General features: G+C 44.8%; 3 non-coding genes across 3 annotated transcripts; all 3 read right to left on the reverse strand.

Moving 5' to 3' along the window:
• Positions 1-1,453: 1,453 nt before the first annotated feature.
• On the reverse strand, positions 1,454-1,535 carry trnas-gcu (transfer RNA serine (anticodon GCU)). The gene has a single exon. It is a non-coding gene; the product is annotated as a tRNA-Ser (tRNA).
• A 9,631-nt stretch (positions 1,536-11,166) lies between these two features.
• Positions 11,167-11,248, reverse strand: trnal-aag (transfer RNA leucine (anticodon AAG)). The gene has a single exon. It is a non-coding gene; the product is annotated as a tRNA-Leu (tRNA).
• A 5,692-nt stretch (positions 11,249-16,940) lies between these two features.
• On the reverse strand, positions 16,941-17,022 carry trnas-aga (transfer RNA serine (anticodon AGA)). Its single transcript has one exon. It is a non-coding gene; the product is annotated as a tRNA-Ser (tRNA).
• Between the last annotated feature and the right edge of the window lie 212 nt (positions 17,023-17,234).

The raw sequence follows: 17,234 nt of genomic DNA on the forward strand, positions 1-17,234 counted from the left end.
TCTGGACTAAAAGTTAATTAGTTAACAGTTAGCTAAGCTACCTGTGGTCAACTACTGATTTAAAAAAGGTCCAGAGGCCAACAACAAAATATTCAAGTCATCCAGTCATGTGACTGAAGTCATCCATTCATGTCAGTGATGTCACTTGGCAGGACTGTCATTGCCGTCACATTCTAGAAAAGAATCCAGACTCCACATGTGGCTCCCATGATAACTGATGGACCTCTGGTTGGAGGCTGGACGATGATGTTTGGACTTGAAGGAAAACTCCATGAAAGTCCCACAATAAGAAGTAGCTGAATCTGACAGGTGAAGGTTTGGAACTACAAGATGGTTGATGTTTTCTTGACTTGATGCTCTGACTGTCAGGGTAGATGACAGCTTCTTTCTGCTGCTGCATCTGAGTGGCTATGATTGGAGGTTTTACCTCCCAAGGTTGTCTGGTTCCAGGGGAAATTTGAAAATTCCAGTCCCCAACCTTGGCTGTTCTGAAACTCTTCTCCTGAATCACTCCTGAGCTGCAGAAAGAAAAAATACCAGTGCCCAACCAGATCAACTTCATGGCTGCTAACAGCCTCAGACACTTGATTTCCATCAATCTGGAGCCAAGAAGGCCCTCACCTGTGGTTCTCCTCCAGGAGGGTCCAGGTTCTGCCATTGTGGCTCCTTGTGCCACTGCCAGAGAGCCTCAGCTGCACACTGCAACATTTCAACAGGAGATTTACATTCCTTCAAATGTCCTGACATCTTATTCCAATGGTTCTGTTCCATATTTATATTTTAAAATCAATCACACAATGAAAGCTGCCACAGCTGGTTTAAGTGAGAGAACACACTAAGAGATTTGAAACCAGTAAAATATGCTTTTCTGTGTGCAAACTAGTGAGGGGCATGGAAGGATATTTTACCACCAATACAGAACCCAAACTTTAGTCATGTGATGAGATGGCGACTGTGAAGAGTGATTATGAAGTTAATGGACAAAATGTGAATTGAAAGAAAATACATTAAAAAATACTAAATAAACAAATAAATAAAAGAAGGAGCACAAATGACATTTTTCTGCACAAATTTACTGGTATTAGACTGCATTTTTGGTTCATGAGTAGATGAAAGAGTATCACATATATATTATATACATGTGATACATGCACGTGGCTTTGGACAAAAGCTTAAAGAAATTGTAGAATTATTTAAATGTACCAAGTGAACTGTTTCAGGTTTCTTGAAGACGCTTCAGCTCACATCCAAGAGGTGTCTTCAGTTTTCTTCACTGATGGGAGGATTTATGGCTCTGTGTGACCTTCTACAGAGGTGATTGACACATGTGAGCTCTGGGTGTCAGAGTTGTTTTGGTCAGGTTGTGAAAGGGAAGTTGACTCAACTGGTATCTGTGTCAGTTAAAAGCCTCACAGTAATTCCATAATCTAGGAGTAGAAACCAGAGTCACTTGCGACGAGAATGGGATTCGAACCCATGCGTGCAGAGCACAATGGATTAGCAGTCCATCGCCTTAACCACTCGGCCACCTCGTCTGCTAACAGCAACCCTGAGCTTTTAAACACCTGAACTCTTTGGAGCCTATTTGTCAGAAATGGACCCAGCAGGAGCCACTGAACACAACTCTGACATAATCAGGCTTCTTCCCAGCAGCATCGTGCTACAGAAGGCAGAATACAGACCATCGATACATCATCAGAGTGAACACCAGCTGATGTTTACAAGTTTAATTCACCTTTTACTACAAAATGACATCCAAGCTCAGATTCTCTTGTCCTGATTGAACAAGTAAATGTTTAAGAAGATGAGAGTACCAGACTTTTTCATCCAAGGAAACAAGCATCCTATCACTGTCCTATGCAGAGTTTCTTTAAAAAAAAAAGTGAGACAACCTCAAGATTTTCTGTTTCCTCTTGTTGGATTTTGCCACAGAGAATCAGAGACAATCAAAAGCTTGTTGGACTTTAATGTTGGAGGACTGAACAAGTCATGACATCATCAGTTTTACCTTCACAGGTGCTTCATTTACTTTACTTTCAATTTTACAGAGGTAGAACCTGAAATCTGAAGGCAGAGGAGAAGTCCACGAAGAGAAGGTGGACATAGGAGTTCCTGCTCTCCAGATGGATGAGGGCTGCGTGGACCACTGATGAAATGACGTCATCAGTGGAGCAGTTTTGCCTGTAGGCGTACTGGTGGGGGGTCCACAGAGATGTCGATGGAGGCGTCTATGTGGGCCTTGACCAGCCTCTCAAATACTTCATGACTACTGGGGTGAGTGCAATGGGTCAGTAGTCATTTGGGCTTGTCACTGTGGAGCACTTGGGGACAGGGACAATAGTGGCAGTCTTTAGGCAGGTGGGGACAGGTGACAGCGCCAGTGAGGTGTTGAAGATGTCTGCCAGCACCTCAGACAGCTGTGGTGCACAGTCCTTCAGTACTCACCCTGGGATGTTGTCTGGGCGTGCAGCTATGCGAGGGTTGATTCCCTGAAAGGTCTTCCTCACGTCTGCTGCGGTCACACTGAGGGGCGTGTCGTCAGGTGGTAGTGTGACTCTGGTGCTGGGGGGGGGGGGGGTGTCAGGGTCCTCGAAGCGGAGAAGAATCTGATTGAAGGAGTGAGGCGCTGGACCTGCTCTACTTGTGAAGTGTCATGAGATTTTAAAACTAAACTTTAAAAACTAGACTTTAAAAATAAAACTTACAACTTAAATGGAAACTGTCTGGGGGGGGTGTAGCCTCCATCAGGTATGTGTTTGATGTCTGAATTCTGTCTTTGATCTCTGGGTTCTGAGCATTGATCTCCTGCTTCAGTCTTTGATCTTTGACTGATCCTAAACTAATCAAAGGATCACATCAGCATATTGGTCCAGTCTACAGATGGTGATTTTACCTATTTGAAGCCTTATTTTGTGTTTGATGGACATTTTTAAAATCACTAATGATTTTTTGACTGAACATCCTGGACACTGTGGTGCCTGATGAGGAGACAACTTGGGTACAAAGTAGAAGAGGAGGGTTTTTGGAGAAGGGATATTTTTGCAGTGTTCCAAGTCAATAATAACTGTGGCAAAATGCCATCATTTTTCAAAATGTCCTCACTAAGATGGTTTGTAATTCTGTCTCTCCCTCATCCTCAGCTGCTGCAGCACTTTAAAGAAAACCTTTGACTCGTGGATCTAACAAAGATCAGATGTTGTCTCCTCCAGAACATCAACACTTTAACGTTGTTGGCAGGACTCCAACCTGAGCAGGGAGACCCCAATGGATTTCTAGTCCATCGCCTTCACCACTCGGCCACAACAACCACATTCACACACACATTTGTAAAAGATTCACATTGACACAATTCTTTAAAATTGTGTCACAAGCCCATTTGTGTGAGGTCCTATTTTCTCTTTTTCAGCATTCCTTTGTTTCCAGGTCTCTAATAAGTGCAGAATTACAAAGACAAGCAAGCTTGATCCATCCTGGGCAGGTGATAGGAGCCATTGACCACTGGCCAGAGACCCTGGCACAGACGTTGGGGTGGTGATAGAGAGCATTTATACAATTATATTCTACATTTATAAAATTCTACAATCCTACAATTTCATTGAGCAGATGCTTTTGTCCAAAGCCACTTGCATATGTTTTTGGTGAGTTTGGCTCCTGAGCTCAAGACAGTTGTGACTAATAAAGGACAGCTTCAAATGCAGGAGGGAGAGAATGACAAAAAGATGGGGAACAAGATGAGGGTGAAAGACAAGCAGAGAGAAAGACAGAGGGACAGGGGGATTGTAGACAGACACACAACCAACAACAGCAACAGCAGCAATAATAGTATTTATATTGTCCAGCTCAGTTGGGAGAGCGTTAGACTGAAGCTCTAAAGGTCCCTGGTCCGATCCCAGGTTTCAGCAGAAGAACAGCATTGACTTTACTTTCCAGTGGAGGAACTGCAGACATGAAGGAAACTACCATCTTGTCCTGTGCATTCTTATGACATTCAAGACATTTTTGGAGCCTCTTGTTGGATTTTGCCACAGAGAATCAGAGCCAATCAAAAGCATGGTGGACTTGAACATGGAGGATTGAACAAGTCAAGAAAGCAGCAGTTTGACCTTCACAGGTGTTTCTTTTCCTGTCTAAATGCTGTAGAAAGAGCCTGAGTAGCTCAGACGGTAGAGCATCAGACTTTTAATCTGAGGGTCCAGGCTTCAAGTCCCTGTTCAGGTGCTGTGGATGTTCCAGTGTTTGACAACATGGTACTGGATGAAGTTTAGTGTTGAACAAACTGTCAACATTAAAAGTAGAAGTGTTCTTGTCTTGCCACTGTGAGACTGTCGCTCGGGGCCGGCTCTACGCAGGGGCAAGAGGGGGCAACGCCCCCTCAAACAGATGTCCTGCCCCCTCAAATCAAACTTTTAGAAGTGAAAAATCCGCTGATAGAAACACACGTCAATCAGCCCCCTCTCTTCTCTCATGTCGGTGCAGTGTGTGTCCTCACACAGCCTGCTGTCAGGACTCCGCGCCCCTCTGTAAACATCCAATCACTGTGAGTATGCAAATGAGGCAAGACGCAGCCAGAGAGTGTCAAGTCAGCGGGGTAGGAGTTGGAAGAAGCAGTAAAAACTCCACCAAACTCGTCGTAGCGACCCGTGATATAACTAATGATTGACAACAACTCAAATAACAGTTAATATAACATTCATATATACATTTGTGCAGTCAAATGGGGAATAGTCTGCTGTTTTTTTACCCACTGGGAGCATTTCTCAAGTCACAAGCACATCTGTACACTGCATCTAACAGACTGAGGACAAATGAGCGGTGTCTGCCGGACCCCTACGTGAAGCCCCGCCCCTCTGCACAGTTTTGTTTCAAACTGCTCAGGGAAATAATTTTAAAAAAAGAATTCAATAAATAAATAAAGAAGATGTTTTTCTCAAAACTTCACTTTGCACTCCACCTTTCAGTTGCTCACAAAGAGAGAGTTAATGCTGCGAGATGCATCCTTTTTTCAGAGCATTTAAAACAAGTGTTGCTCCTCTTGCATGTACTAAAAGCAGTAGCAGTGATGCTGCTGCTAGTACTAGTGCATCAGAGGCAGTAGCTAGCATAAATACACCTGTACCATCAGCAAGCACTGCTTCTCCTGTTCCTCCTCCCTCAACATGTGCTGCCTTAAAGCCCCTTGCTCAGCTACCTAGTGACTTAAATGTCAATGCACCATCCCAGCCAATACTGGGTAGCTACCCAAAGCGTGCATTTGGTGCGACATTCAGGTCATTCAATCCTGCCTGGTACCGCTCACGACCATGGCTGGAGTACTCTGTTGTGCGGGACGCATGCTTCTGTTTCCCCTGTCGGAAATATGGTAGCTCTGCTAATGAGAGGGATGTTGTTTTTACCCTTACTGGTTTTAACAATTGGAAAGCAGCACTCGAACGAGACATGGGGCTACAGAGGCATGTGTCCAGCCACAACCATGTGCACTCTTCCACCACCTGGACTCAGCACAAAAGCAGAGAGGCTACAGGGGGTACTGTTGACTCTCTGTTGGTTGGTAAAACCCAACTTGAAAAAAAATCATTATTATGTCAAGAGTGTGGGCAGTGCTATTAAGTTTCTCTGTGTGAATGAGTTGGGGCTCCGTGGGACTGCAGAAACTTTGAGACATGATGCAGGTGGTGATGATGTTGCTTCAGGGCTTTTTCTGAAACTCATGGAGTATACATGAGAGAAGGATGAGAAGCTAGCAAGCATTGCTAAGGGTATCCCAAAGAATGCAAAATACACATCTAAGGATATCCAAAATGAAATGATCCAAACACTGGCAGACATGGTGCTTGCAGAGGTCAGGAAAAAATATGAAAATGCTGATTCTGCAGGGTTTTGCCTCAAATTTTTGCAATTGCATGCAGTTGCACATTGCAACTTTGCAATGTGGAAAATTTGTCTGTGATGATTAGATTTGTCAGCAATTCCATGCCAGAGGAGCATCTTATTGGGTTGCTTGACTTGCATCAACTTGATGCAGAGTACATCACGTCTGAAATACTGACACACCTTTCTGATGCTGGCTACAGTGCTGACAACACACTTAGCCAGTGTTATGATGGAGCTTCTGTGATGAGTGGGATAAGAGGTGGTGTACAAGCTCTGCTGCAAAACAAGCTTGCTAGGTATATCCCAGACATCCACTGCTACAACCATCAACTGCACTTAGTGGTTGTGCATGCCATCCAGAGTGAACCATGTGCAAAGAGATTTTTTGACCTCTCTAGTTCATTGTACAAGTTTTTTCAGCACCACTATGTGTCTGAGAAATATAATGCACCTAACCTTAAAAGGCTGCTTGAAATCCGATGGACAAGCCACTATGAGGTGACAAGGTGCATTGTTGACAATCAAGACCATATTGTCAGTATCCTATCTGAGTTGACAGAGGATGATAGTGCTGCTGTTGACCTGTGGACCGAGGCATCGGGCCTGCTGTGTCAAATTAAGAGGCATCACTTCTTTGAGACTGGAAAGTTTCTAGTGCGGGTGCTTGGTGTCTTGAAACGAGCAAATGCAATTCTACAGTCTCAGTCTGTGGATATGTGCAGTGCTTCTGAGGTTGTTGGTGCAGCACTGGAGTCCTTAAAAAGCCTCCGTGAAGATGAGGATTGGGGAGAGTCATCTCAGTCAGCTGCTGGGGATGATGCACCGCCTCCAAAGAGAAGGAGGACAATGAGCAAATGTCTTGGTCAAAGTGTTGTGCTCTCAACTGTGGGCCATACAGACTCGGACGATCCAACCATTTCCCTCTCTCAGTCTCTGAAAAGATCTCTGCTCAACATCCTTGACAGGGCCATTTCAGAAATGGAGAATAGATTTTCTCAGAAGAACGTTGAGCTGATGAGAGCCATATCTAGTCTTGCACCCAAATCCAGCACATTTCTAGATTCAACCGTGTTGCATCCTCTGTCTGCGCTGGCTGGCACTGTGGCAGATGATCTAAAAAATGAAATTCTTGTGGCAAAACAGATGTTGCTCAAGAAATGTCCAAATGAAACAGACCTATCCACTGTCTGTAAACACCTACAGGAGTACAAGGAAGCTTTTCCTGAGTTGCATAAATTGTATGTAACAGCCCTGGTAATTGGTGTGTCTTCAGCATCGTGTGAGCATTCCTTCTCCACATTGTCACGGGTCCTAACCCCTTATCGTCGCACCATGTTACACAAGCGAAAGATAAATTTGGTCATCTCAGCCCATGAGAAGTCCATAACCAGTAACTTGGATATGGATGAATTTGTGAGAGTTTTTGCACAAGGAAACAGGAGACTGGTGTTGTAGAGTGGAGTGGGGAGAAAAAATAGTGAGAAAGGAGGAGATTTTAGTTATTAAGTTGCTAATAAAAAAATACATAAAAAAGAAGAAAAAAAAGTTATGTGTTATATGTTCTGCTCTGTAACTGTTATGTTGTACAAATTAGTTCCCTAACTATTTTTTTGTAGAGTGGAGTGGGGGAAAAAATAGTGAGAAAGGAGGAGATTTTAGTTATTAAGTTGCTAATAAAAAAATACATAAAAAAGAAGAAAAAAAGTTATGTGTTATATGTTCTGCTCTGTAACTGTTATGTTGTACAAATTAGTTCCCTAACTATTTTTTTGTAGAGTGGAGTGGGGGAAAAAATTGTGAGAAAGGAGGAGATTTTAGTTATTAAGTTGCTAATAAAAAAATACATAAAAAAGAAGAAAAAAAGTTATGTGTTATATGTTCTGCTCTGTAACTGTTATGTTGTACAAATTAGTTCCCTAACTATTTTTTTGTAGAGTGGAGTGGGGGAAAAAATTGTGAGAAAGGAGGAGATTTTAGTTATTAAGTTGCCAATAAAAAAAATAAATTAGTTTGAGAACTTGATGTTTGGTGATTTTTTTTTCATAAGACTTCCTTTCAGTTTTGTAAATATTGATGATAGTGACAAGTCTTTCCTTTAGCTTGAAATGTATTTGAGAATTAGGCCATCCAGTTAAGATTAATGTTATGTTGTTGCCTGGTTGTTAAAATCTGGATGAAGGATATTTTATTTTACTTTTCATTTATTTATTTCATTTATTTTTCAGTTCCCCCCCTGAGGGATTGCCACCTTATTGTGGTCAGGGGGTTTGCGTGCCTCAGTGACCCTAAGAGCTATACCAGCAGAAGCTTTAGTCTTCAGGTGGGACACCCAAGCTGGACAGGTCTTAGTGTAGAGGCCTGACAGAGTGCAATCCACTTCTCCAGGTTGAGATCTGGACACACAGCTAACAACTGCCGTGAAGAAAACACTAACAGTGTTAAAAATGTGTAAAAAAAAAGAAAGAAAAAAAAAAGAACATGCCCCCTTCACATTTCTGACTGCCCCCTCTTATGTGCATTCCTAGAACCGGCCCTGCTGTCGCTGCAGGTCAAATGTGAAGAACCAGCATCTCCCATTTTGCAAAAAGTTAAATTTTTCTAACTGTTCAATTGGAAAGTATTGTAGCGTCCGTCAGGGCGTGTCGAAATGATGAAGGAGGCTTTCACCAGTTGACCATTTATTTTTGGTAACAGGAATGGTTACTGTCGGCCGCAACCACGCCAAAAAGAACAAAAACAATGTCAATTCACGATCTTTCAGCATGCGCTCTCTCCTCTCTCTCTCTGCTCTCCCACCCAAGCGCACACGCAGCACACACGCACTCGTCTCTCTCACACGCTTACGCCCCCCGCCCCTTACCAACTCAATTGATTAACACAGAATATAGAACATTACAACAGTTACAACATGAACACTAACGCAGGGTCGTTACAGTATTTTCTGATTGAAGAAGTGCTCAAGAGAAACAGGAAAATCCCTCTCAACACAGCAAACTCCACCCATCAATCAATTTTCTACACTTTTCGACACTTCTTCTGCCACTAGATGGCAGTACCTGTGACCAAATCACAACTGAAGCACTTTTGCGCTTCCTATGGACTTTTCCTTAATTCAGTCTAAATTCTTGCTTGTGTTGTATGTCGCTTTGGACAAAAGCGTCTGCTAAATGAAATTGTAGAATTGTAGAAGTGTTCTTGTCTTGCCACTGTGAGACTGTCACTAGAAAACTGACCAATAATAATTTCATGTGGCATGCAATTAACAAAAGACCACAAATAACACTGGTCAAGTTAATTTTATTTATTTTGCGCCAAATCACAACAAAAGTTATCTCATGACTCTTTACAGGTAGAGCAGGTCCAGTACCAAACTCCTTCAATGAATCTACACCCAACAATTCTCCATCAGCAAGCACATCCTGCAACAGTGGTGACAAAAACCTTCCTTTTAACAGGCAGGAACATCAAGCATCAAGGTGATACCTTCCAGGGTACCGATCTCATGAGATAAACTTGTAAAGTGTCAAGAGATAACTTATGTTGTGATTTGGCATTTATAAATAAAATTGACTTGACTTGACTTGGAAGTTAGAATTAAATTTAAAGTAGAAAAATCTTCCCTCTTCAATCCTGTCACTAAGTGTTGTAAACTGCTTCAAACAAATTCTACTGTTCAACAGTTCAAGTGTTTCTAATGAAGCTGAATGTGCTCTCTTCTACTTTCCTCAATTGTGTTTCTTTCATGTCCTCCTGAGATCAAAGACAGAATTCTAGTTACTGTCAAAGCCCTGATGACATCATCAGGAATTCTGAATTTGATCTGGAGACTCTTGCTTTAATCTGAATTTGATCTGACTGAAGTTTTAGTTTAGGTTGCATGATCCACATTCTAATTCTTCCTGTTCCTCTTTAGGAGTCATGGAGAATAGTAGTGTATATAATAATGTATATACAACCTTGTAGTATCTTTCCAAAGCTTTTAGTATTTCATCTTGTTTCTACTTGTAGTTTTAGTGTCTGGATCTTTTCTTTTTATATCCTGCTGTCTGCTCTTTGCTTTTGGAGCTTCCTTCAACAACTACCAAGCCTCCTGGGTACTGTAGGAAACATGGTCAAGTTCTTCTTACTTTTGCAGTCACGTCCTGCTCACATTGATCTGTCTTCATTTTGACTCCTCCCACTGCCACAATGACCAGCCTTTATACACTTGGTGACTGGGGCCCTGGTTGCTGCAGGCCTCAACACCAGCCTGTGGTTGTGAGCAGGGCAGAACAGAACTGACAGTATCTCACATGCAGGACCTGGGTCAGCGCCTGGTGCCAGCTGGGGCACCGCTTTAACCTGGACCCCCTGGAAGATCTTCTTGAGGAAGTCGCCTTTTTGGTTCCATCAAGGCCTGTGAGGATGGTGAAGAGTGATCCACCACCAGGCAGCACAGTCAGCAGCAGCCATTTTGTTCCACTGGACTCATGTATGATAGTGAAAGACTGGTGAGTACTTGCTAACTAACACTTCCTGTTTTTATTGCTATTCTTCCATGAATGTGCTCATGTTGGCTTGTCCCCAACCACAGTTTCAAAGCCATGATGACATCTTTCATTAACAATCAGACTTATTTTTTCTCTATTTGGAAAAATAAGGTTTCAACTGACATGGCTGGCCAACGTCCTGGAGTTAATTCAGCCTGTAGAACCAGGTGCTGGTTCCTTCTATTACCAGGCAGGAACGGGCAGCAGATCCAAGATCAGTAGGTGAAGATGTCTGCTTTGACTGGTAGGAGGAAAGAGAGCAGGAGAGCTGGTCAGAGACAAAGACAGATAATGCAGAAGGAGTGCTGTATTCTGCTAGCACATGCTAGTCACAGTCAGAGATAATGAGTCTCAGCAGGGAAAGATTCATCACTGATTTCAGAAGATAATTGGACGTTCACTGGAAGACTATGAATGTTTGTGGGTCAGAAGTGAAAAGAGTACAAGTGCACCTGTTGTGTGTGATGGGGCACCAACATGCAAGAAGTTTTATACATTTTGAGCGAAACAGCGTGAATCTTCAAGAAAAGAATTAAAATTATTTAATCAACAATGAAGCCTCTGTAATAAAACACAAGGAACAACTGATTACATCACCATTAACTTCACGCTGATAACCAGGAGGTAACATGGTAGTCAGAGCAGCAATGGTCAGGTCTGTGGACTCAGAAGACAATTCTTCTTCTGGTCCTGGGTTTGAAGCCATCGGTGGAAGACAGAGGAGAGGCCATGTGAGACCTGCCACACCTCTTCAGTGACCCTATAATGGCAGTGGTGGGATTTGAACCCACGCCTCCTCAGAGACTGGAGCCTTAATCCAGCGCCTTAGACCGCTCGGCCACACTACCTTTTTCCTTTTAATTTTCCATGATGGAATACAACTCAACTCAGGTGGTTTTCAGTTGTCTGAAGATTGGAGCACCATGAACCCAGAGGCTGATTTCTGAAACCATCAATGAAACTCTGCATTCACTTCTTCTTCATGTTAAATGATGTTTTGATTTATTCTTCTGGAATCATCTGAACAAACCCTCCCTCAACACAGTGAAGCAAAACTATTTGGCCTTCATCTGACAGGATGAGTTTCTTTTCCCAGTGATTCCATTGATAAAGTGAAAGCTTTGCAGCTCTCACTGGAAAGTCCTGAGGCTCGTCCCATTCTGAAGCAGGCAGTTGCTCCCAGCCAGCCGACACTTTCACTCTCTTGTGTAGGAGTGAGGAACAAAATCAAAATAAAGAATCATCACTCTTTCATTGGGGCTCCTTTCTCCTTGTTCTGATACAGAAATTCAACAGCTTCTATCATTTAGTTTCCAGGAAATGTTGATGACACACTGGGATTTTTTGTTCTCCTGCTGTCACTGTCAAGTGTCAGCTTAACATGTGAGAGGTAGCAGGATCCATGCATGTGTTCATGTTTACAGCAGACAAGGAGGAAACCTTGGAGGATTTCAGTGACTTTTATCAAAGTTGCTCACTTCAACTTCTCAATATAAAGGAGGGTGGTACACAATAATAGATAGGAGTAAATGTGGAGTCTGGATTCTTTTCTAGAATGTGAAGGCAATGACAGTCCTGCCAAGTGACATCACTGACATGAATGGATGACTTCAGTCACATGACTGGATGACTTCAGTCACATGACTGGATGACAGTGTAGATGCCAATGTAGAGGTTGGGGAAATAGTCTCTGAGAATCCAGCTTGAACCAACGCCCTCCTTGTTTTTCAAAAACCCAAACAGCGACCATCAGTCTCCCTTTAATCCTGCACTTGGGTTCAATGTTGCTGTTCCATTTTGCAACAGTAGGTGTCGCTGTGATACCAGGTTCAGTTCAAGATTCCCAACTCCAGCTCATGTTGGTGACCTCAGTGGCAGGGTAAAATGATGCTTCAGTGGATCATGTGGATCAACTCATGTCTGTCCTCACTGCTCCACAGGTCTGTCAAATGTTCTGTAAAATAGTTTGACCACAGCAGAGATGCTAGATTAGGAGTTGATGGGAGTTGTTGCAGATACCAGTGTCCAAAGTCCAGCTTGAACCTAGTTTGTGCACTTATTTGTCAAGCTAGCAGAGATTCTTTTCACTGCCAAGCTAAAGTGACTTCTGTCAACAAAGGTAAACACACAAAAGGATATTTCTACTGTCAGTTCAAGATTTTTATCAAACTCCTTTTTCATAGCTTGAACCTTCCTCTTGTGTTCGCTTTCTGTTTCCATCCCTGATGTTAACAGGTCAGTTTTGACCCACGTCTTCAATCAGCTGTCAAATAAATTAAAAACAATTTTCTATCATCCAAGTTGTTTCCCATCTCTTGGTTACCTTGTTAGGCTTCCTTATCCATGGAAATATTGATTGGAATATTTTGATGTGGGCCTCTGGACCTTTTTTTAGTCAGTAAACCCTCGATTTCAGTTAAAAAATGATCAAATGAACCTCAAGAAAATAATAGAAATAAACAAAAGGTTGTTGTGTTTGCTGACCATTACTGAGGGGTGTTAGAACACATCTCTGACATGGATTGGTTTGATTTATTATTCATTTCAATATTATTAACTATTGTAACATCCATGGTGTTATGGGTCAATTTCGACCCACATATATTTACTTCAACAAAAAGGGAAAAAAGTGTCTTTTTCAGCAACAGAACTTTAATACAAACACAAAATGAAAAGCAGAACAAGCCAGAACCCAAAATATGGATTTGCAAGGTCGAACAAACAACAACCAGTCAAGCAAATCAAACCAACAGAAACCAACTACTGGTTCTAAAACCAGTAAAAAACAAAAAAAGAGGAAAAGTCTCTGTGTGTTAGAACATGCATGTGTATGTGTGTGTGTTTAGATGCGTGTGTGTCAAAAACTGACACACTTTTTTTTGACAACATGAGCCAACAGTGGTGGTGTCTGTCAAAGAGGTGGAGCTCTGTCCTTCACCTGCAAGATTTCAGCAGGCAGCTCAGGTCTAGTTTTCTTCACTGTGCCACCATGATAAGTTTCCTCCTGAGAAGTTCTTGTCCAAGGTCATGGCTGGTAAAAGAATTGTCACCAGTGACATTGGGACCCTGCAGGGGGGGGGCCCTGGGCTCTGGTGCCGACAATTCACGCCGGTCCCCCGGTGGGGTCCTGCGGTGGGGGCTGGGGCATATTTACCTCCAGACGATGGGAGGAGGGTGGGGAAGGAAGGTTAGGTGGGGTTGCAGAGGGAGGGGGGTCGGGGGGAGGGGGAGGGGGGTCGGGAGGGAGGGAGGAAGGTAAGGCGCTGGAGAGTGAGGTAGAGGTGGATTGCTTGTCGCCTGGGACTTGCTGGCCTGGGGCCCTGCCGCTCCCCCAGGGGGGTCGCACCCACATTTGGGAGGGGTTTGCTAACCTTGGCCCATCCTCATGGGGGCTGGGCCCTGGCGCGGTGTCCTGGACTGCCGCCACTCCGGACAAAGGGAGGATGCTGGGGGACGTCTGAGGGATGGGGGCTGACCTCCTTGATGCTGATCGAACTGGGGGCCCTGACCAAGGGCTGCTGGCTGGGGGTTCTGCTGTGCACTGGGGGCCTGGGCCCTCCCTGCCCTCGCACTGCACCGTGGTGGGCCTTCTGCCCGGATCTCCGGACAGTGCCCCTTGGTGCTCCAATCTGACCCTTGAACCAGGGAGGCTAGACTCCCTGTCGGCTGGTTGCAGTGGTGACGGGTTGGTCAGCGGGGCCAGTCTGGAAGTTGGCCCCCTGCAGGTCTGGCCCATTCCTCAGCCCCTCTCATTGCCTCTCTGTCCCATCACATCACATCTTATGTATCACTAGGCCTTGAGGGGCTGGACCCCCCAATTTTAATCACATCGTAGACATTTAGGGCTTGGGGGAGTGCATGAGGATGTACTGGGAAACTCTGCCGTCTGCAACCGGCGGGGCCCCCATGCCCTGGGTGCCTCCACCAATTTTAACTACATTCTAGTCATCCACATCATCACATCTACATTCCCATGCACAACACGCACCCTGCACCATGTTGGGATGGGGGGGGCAGCTGGGGCAGGGAGTGGGTCCAGTGCTGCCTCCTTTGCTAACTGCACCATTGCAGGCCTGGGGGCCTGGCCGGGGCTCTTTGGGGGGGGGGGGGTGGTCCTCTTCCCGGTGGTCACAGGCCCTGCTGTTGTGCGGTGGATCGCTCGCTGGCGGTTTCACCAAGTCTGAGGTGCCCTGGACCATATCAGCATCTATGGAGTACTCAGCCCCTGTATGGAAGAAGATGAGAGTATGATTGTTTTTTCCGGGGGTGGCGGTCCTGGGCGTGCGTGCCTTCGACTCACCCTGGCGGGTGGGCTGGGCCTCTCCGGGGAGTGGGGGGTCCCGGCTGGCTGGCTGGTGGTGCCCTATAGCCTGAAGCCCTCCTGCTCTGGGGGGAGGGGGAGAACAGGGGATGAGTAGAGGGGATGGGGATCGAGGGTTGGGGGGGGATAGCTCTGGTCAGGGGCGGTGGGCCTGGTCGTTGTGGTGGGCTGTGGCTGCCCCGCCTGGGTGTGGGGTGTGGGTGGGTGTCGGCCTCGCCACTGGCGGACCCCTTGGGGGGCTCTGGTCGGGTCTCAGGCTGGAGGGGCCCTGTGCCCCTGGGCTCTGCTCATGCTGGGGGGGGGGGGGGTGCCCGGCGGGACTAGGGTCATCTCTGCCCCGTCTCTCTGTGGGTTGCTTCTGGGTGGGGGTTGCTGCTCCTATGCTTTCCTATGGATCCTGGCATGGGTTGGGCCTGTGGTTGTTTCCTGGGGGGGGGGGGGGGGGGGGGCCTGGGTCTCCGTGTCCTGGGAGTTTCGGGGTGCTCTGGTGACCTGGTCCTGACCTACCTGCCATCCTGGACTGGGGGTGCGATGTCCTGGCCCCCCACATCAGCTACAGCCAGCTACGCACAGCATCCAAGAAAAACCGTAGCACACACACATACAGGTACACACGTGTATACACACATAAACGCATGGAGCGCACAACTGACCCATAATCACACACTCAGACATTTATCTTAAAATTATATTAAACCAGATGGTAAGCCTGCACCGGAAATTCTGCAACCATTGTTTTTTTCTTTCTTTTTCTTTTGTTGTTGTTACTTTTTCTTTGTTTATTTGGTTTTTGTTTGTTTTTTTGTGTTTCTGTTGTTGTTTTCTGCTATTGCTGTTGTTGTTTTTGTCTCCCCCCTCCCCCTTGTCTTCACTGTCCTGTCCCTGTTCTCTCTTCCTGTCCACTCCTGAGCCTCAGTCCGGTAGCTTCATCAATGAACCAACACCATTCCTAATAAAATTAAACATAAATGGCAATAGGAGCAGTTTATCAGATTCCTCCTATGCAGAATAAAACTGCTTCAGTACAACAAGGCACCAGGAACACTGATGCTGCTTGCCTCAGCTACTGAACAGGACAGGTAAAAAAAAAAATAGAGACAAAAAAAAAAAGAAATAAGGCATTACAGCTTTGAAGGAACTTGTCCAGCACTGGTTTGTGAGTGGGTGTTGTCCTGTATTGGCAGGAAAAACTCCTTGAAATGTAATGCAAGTTTTTTCTTAAAAAGAAATGTGTAAAACATTCAGTAACATCCAGGACCAAAGACAAGAGAAGGCAACGCTCCAGGAGTCTTTGATCTCTGAATGCTGTCTTTGATCTCTGAATTCTGTGCATTGATCTCCTGCTTCAGTCTTTGATCTCTGACTGATCCTAACTAATCAAAGGATCACATCAGCATATTGGTCCAGTCTACAGATGGTGATTTTACCAAGTGCACTGCAGCAGTCCTTGTTGCTGTCTGCTGTTTTGTCACAGCAAAGTAAGGAAACAGCCTGACGGTCCTCAGGAGGAAATTCAACAACCTCCAAAGATGGAGGTGAATCTAGACCTGCTCATGTTTGCTGTCCTTGATGAATTTGGGCGGTACTCTGGTGCAGGGATGAGGTCATTGAGATGATCTGGGAGCAGTCCTGATGTCAAATGGACAAAATGTTTTTTAAATCTCTAATGACTTGTTTTAACTGAACCTACTGGATCCTGTGGTGCCTGATGAGGAGACAACTTGGGTACAAAGTTGAAGAGGAGGGTTTTTGGAGGGGAGATGATTTTTTTTCCCAGTGTTGTAAATCAAAATAACTCCAACTACATGATAGAATTTCTTAAAATGTCCTGACTAAGATGGATTCCAAACCAAATCAGCTGTCACAAGGGAAAGTCTGCATGTAAACACACACACACACACACACACACACACACACACCAACTGACATTCCCAGGGACTAAACCAAACCAATTCCTACTTAACCCTAAGTTCCACCTCAGCTCCAGATGAAACTGGTTGAACATGGAACTGTCCCACTAGGAACATTTCCATCACCTTCACCACCGCTGGAGTATCGACAAAGATTTTGGTCAACACCAGAATGGTTGAGACAAGACAACATGCTACCAATCCTCTCTCTCTCCCTCATCATCAGCTGCTACAGCCCTTGAAAGAAAACCTTTGACACATGGACCTAAAGTAGGAGCAGATGTTTTCTCCTCTGGAACAGCAGTTTAACATTGTTGGCAGGACTCGAACCTGCACAGGGAGACCCCAATGGATCTCTAGTCCATCGCCTTAACCACTCGGCCACAACAACTACACTCCCATGCACATTTGTAGAGGATTGATATTCAACAATTTATCTTCATTGAAGCACAGTCAATTTTTTTTATCTTCTCATAAACACAAACTATTTGTGTGTGTGTGTGTGTGTGTGTGTGTGTGTGTGTGTGTGTCCGTGGTTTTGACTGAGTAATGAAGAGGAGGATTTCTCCATTTTTGTCGTCACTCTGCAACCAATTTTCAGTT

Source organism: Aulostomus chinensis, chromosome 4, assembly GCF_037954235.1.
Source record: "Aulostomus chinensis isolate RoL2024-O1b breed Wild chromosome 4, RoL_Achi_v1.0, whole genome shotgun sequence".
Classification (NCBI taxonomy): Eukaryota; Metazoa; Chordata; class Actinopteri; order Syngnathiformes; family Aulostomidae; genus Aulostomus; species Aulostomus chinensis.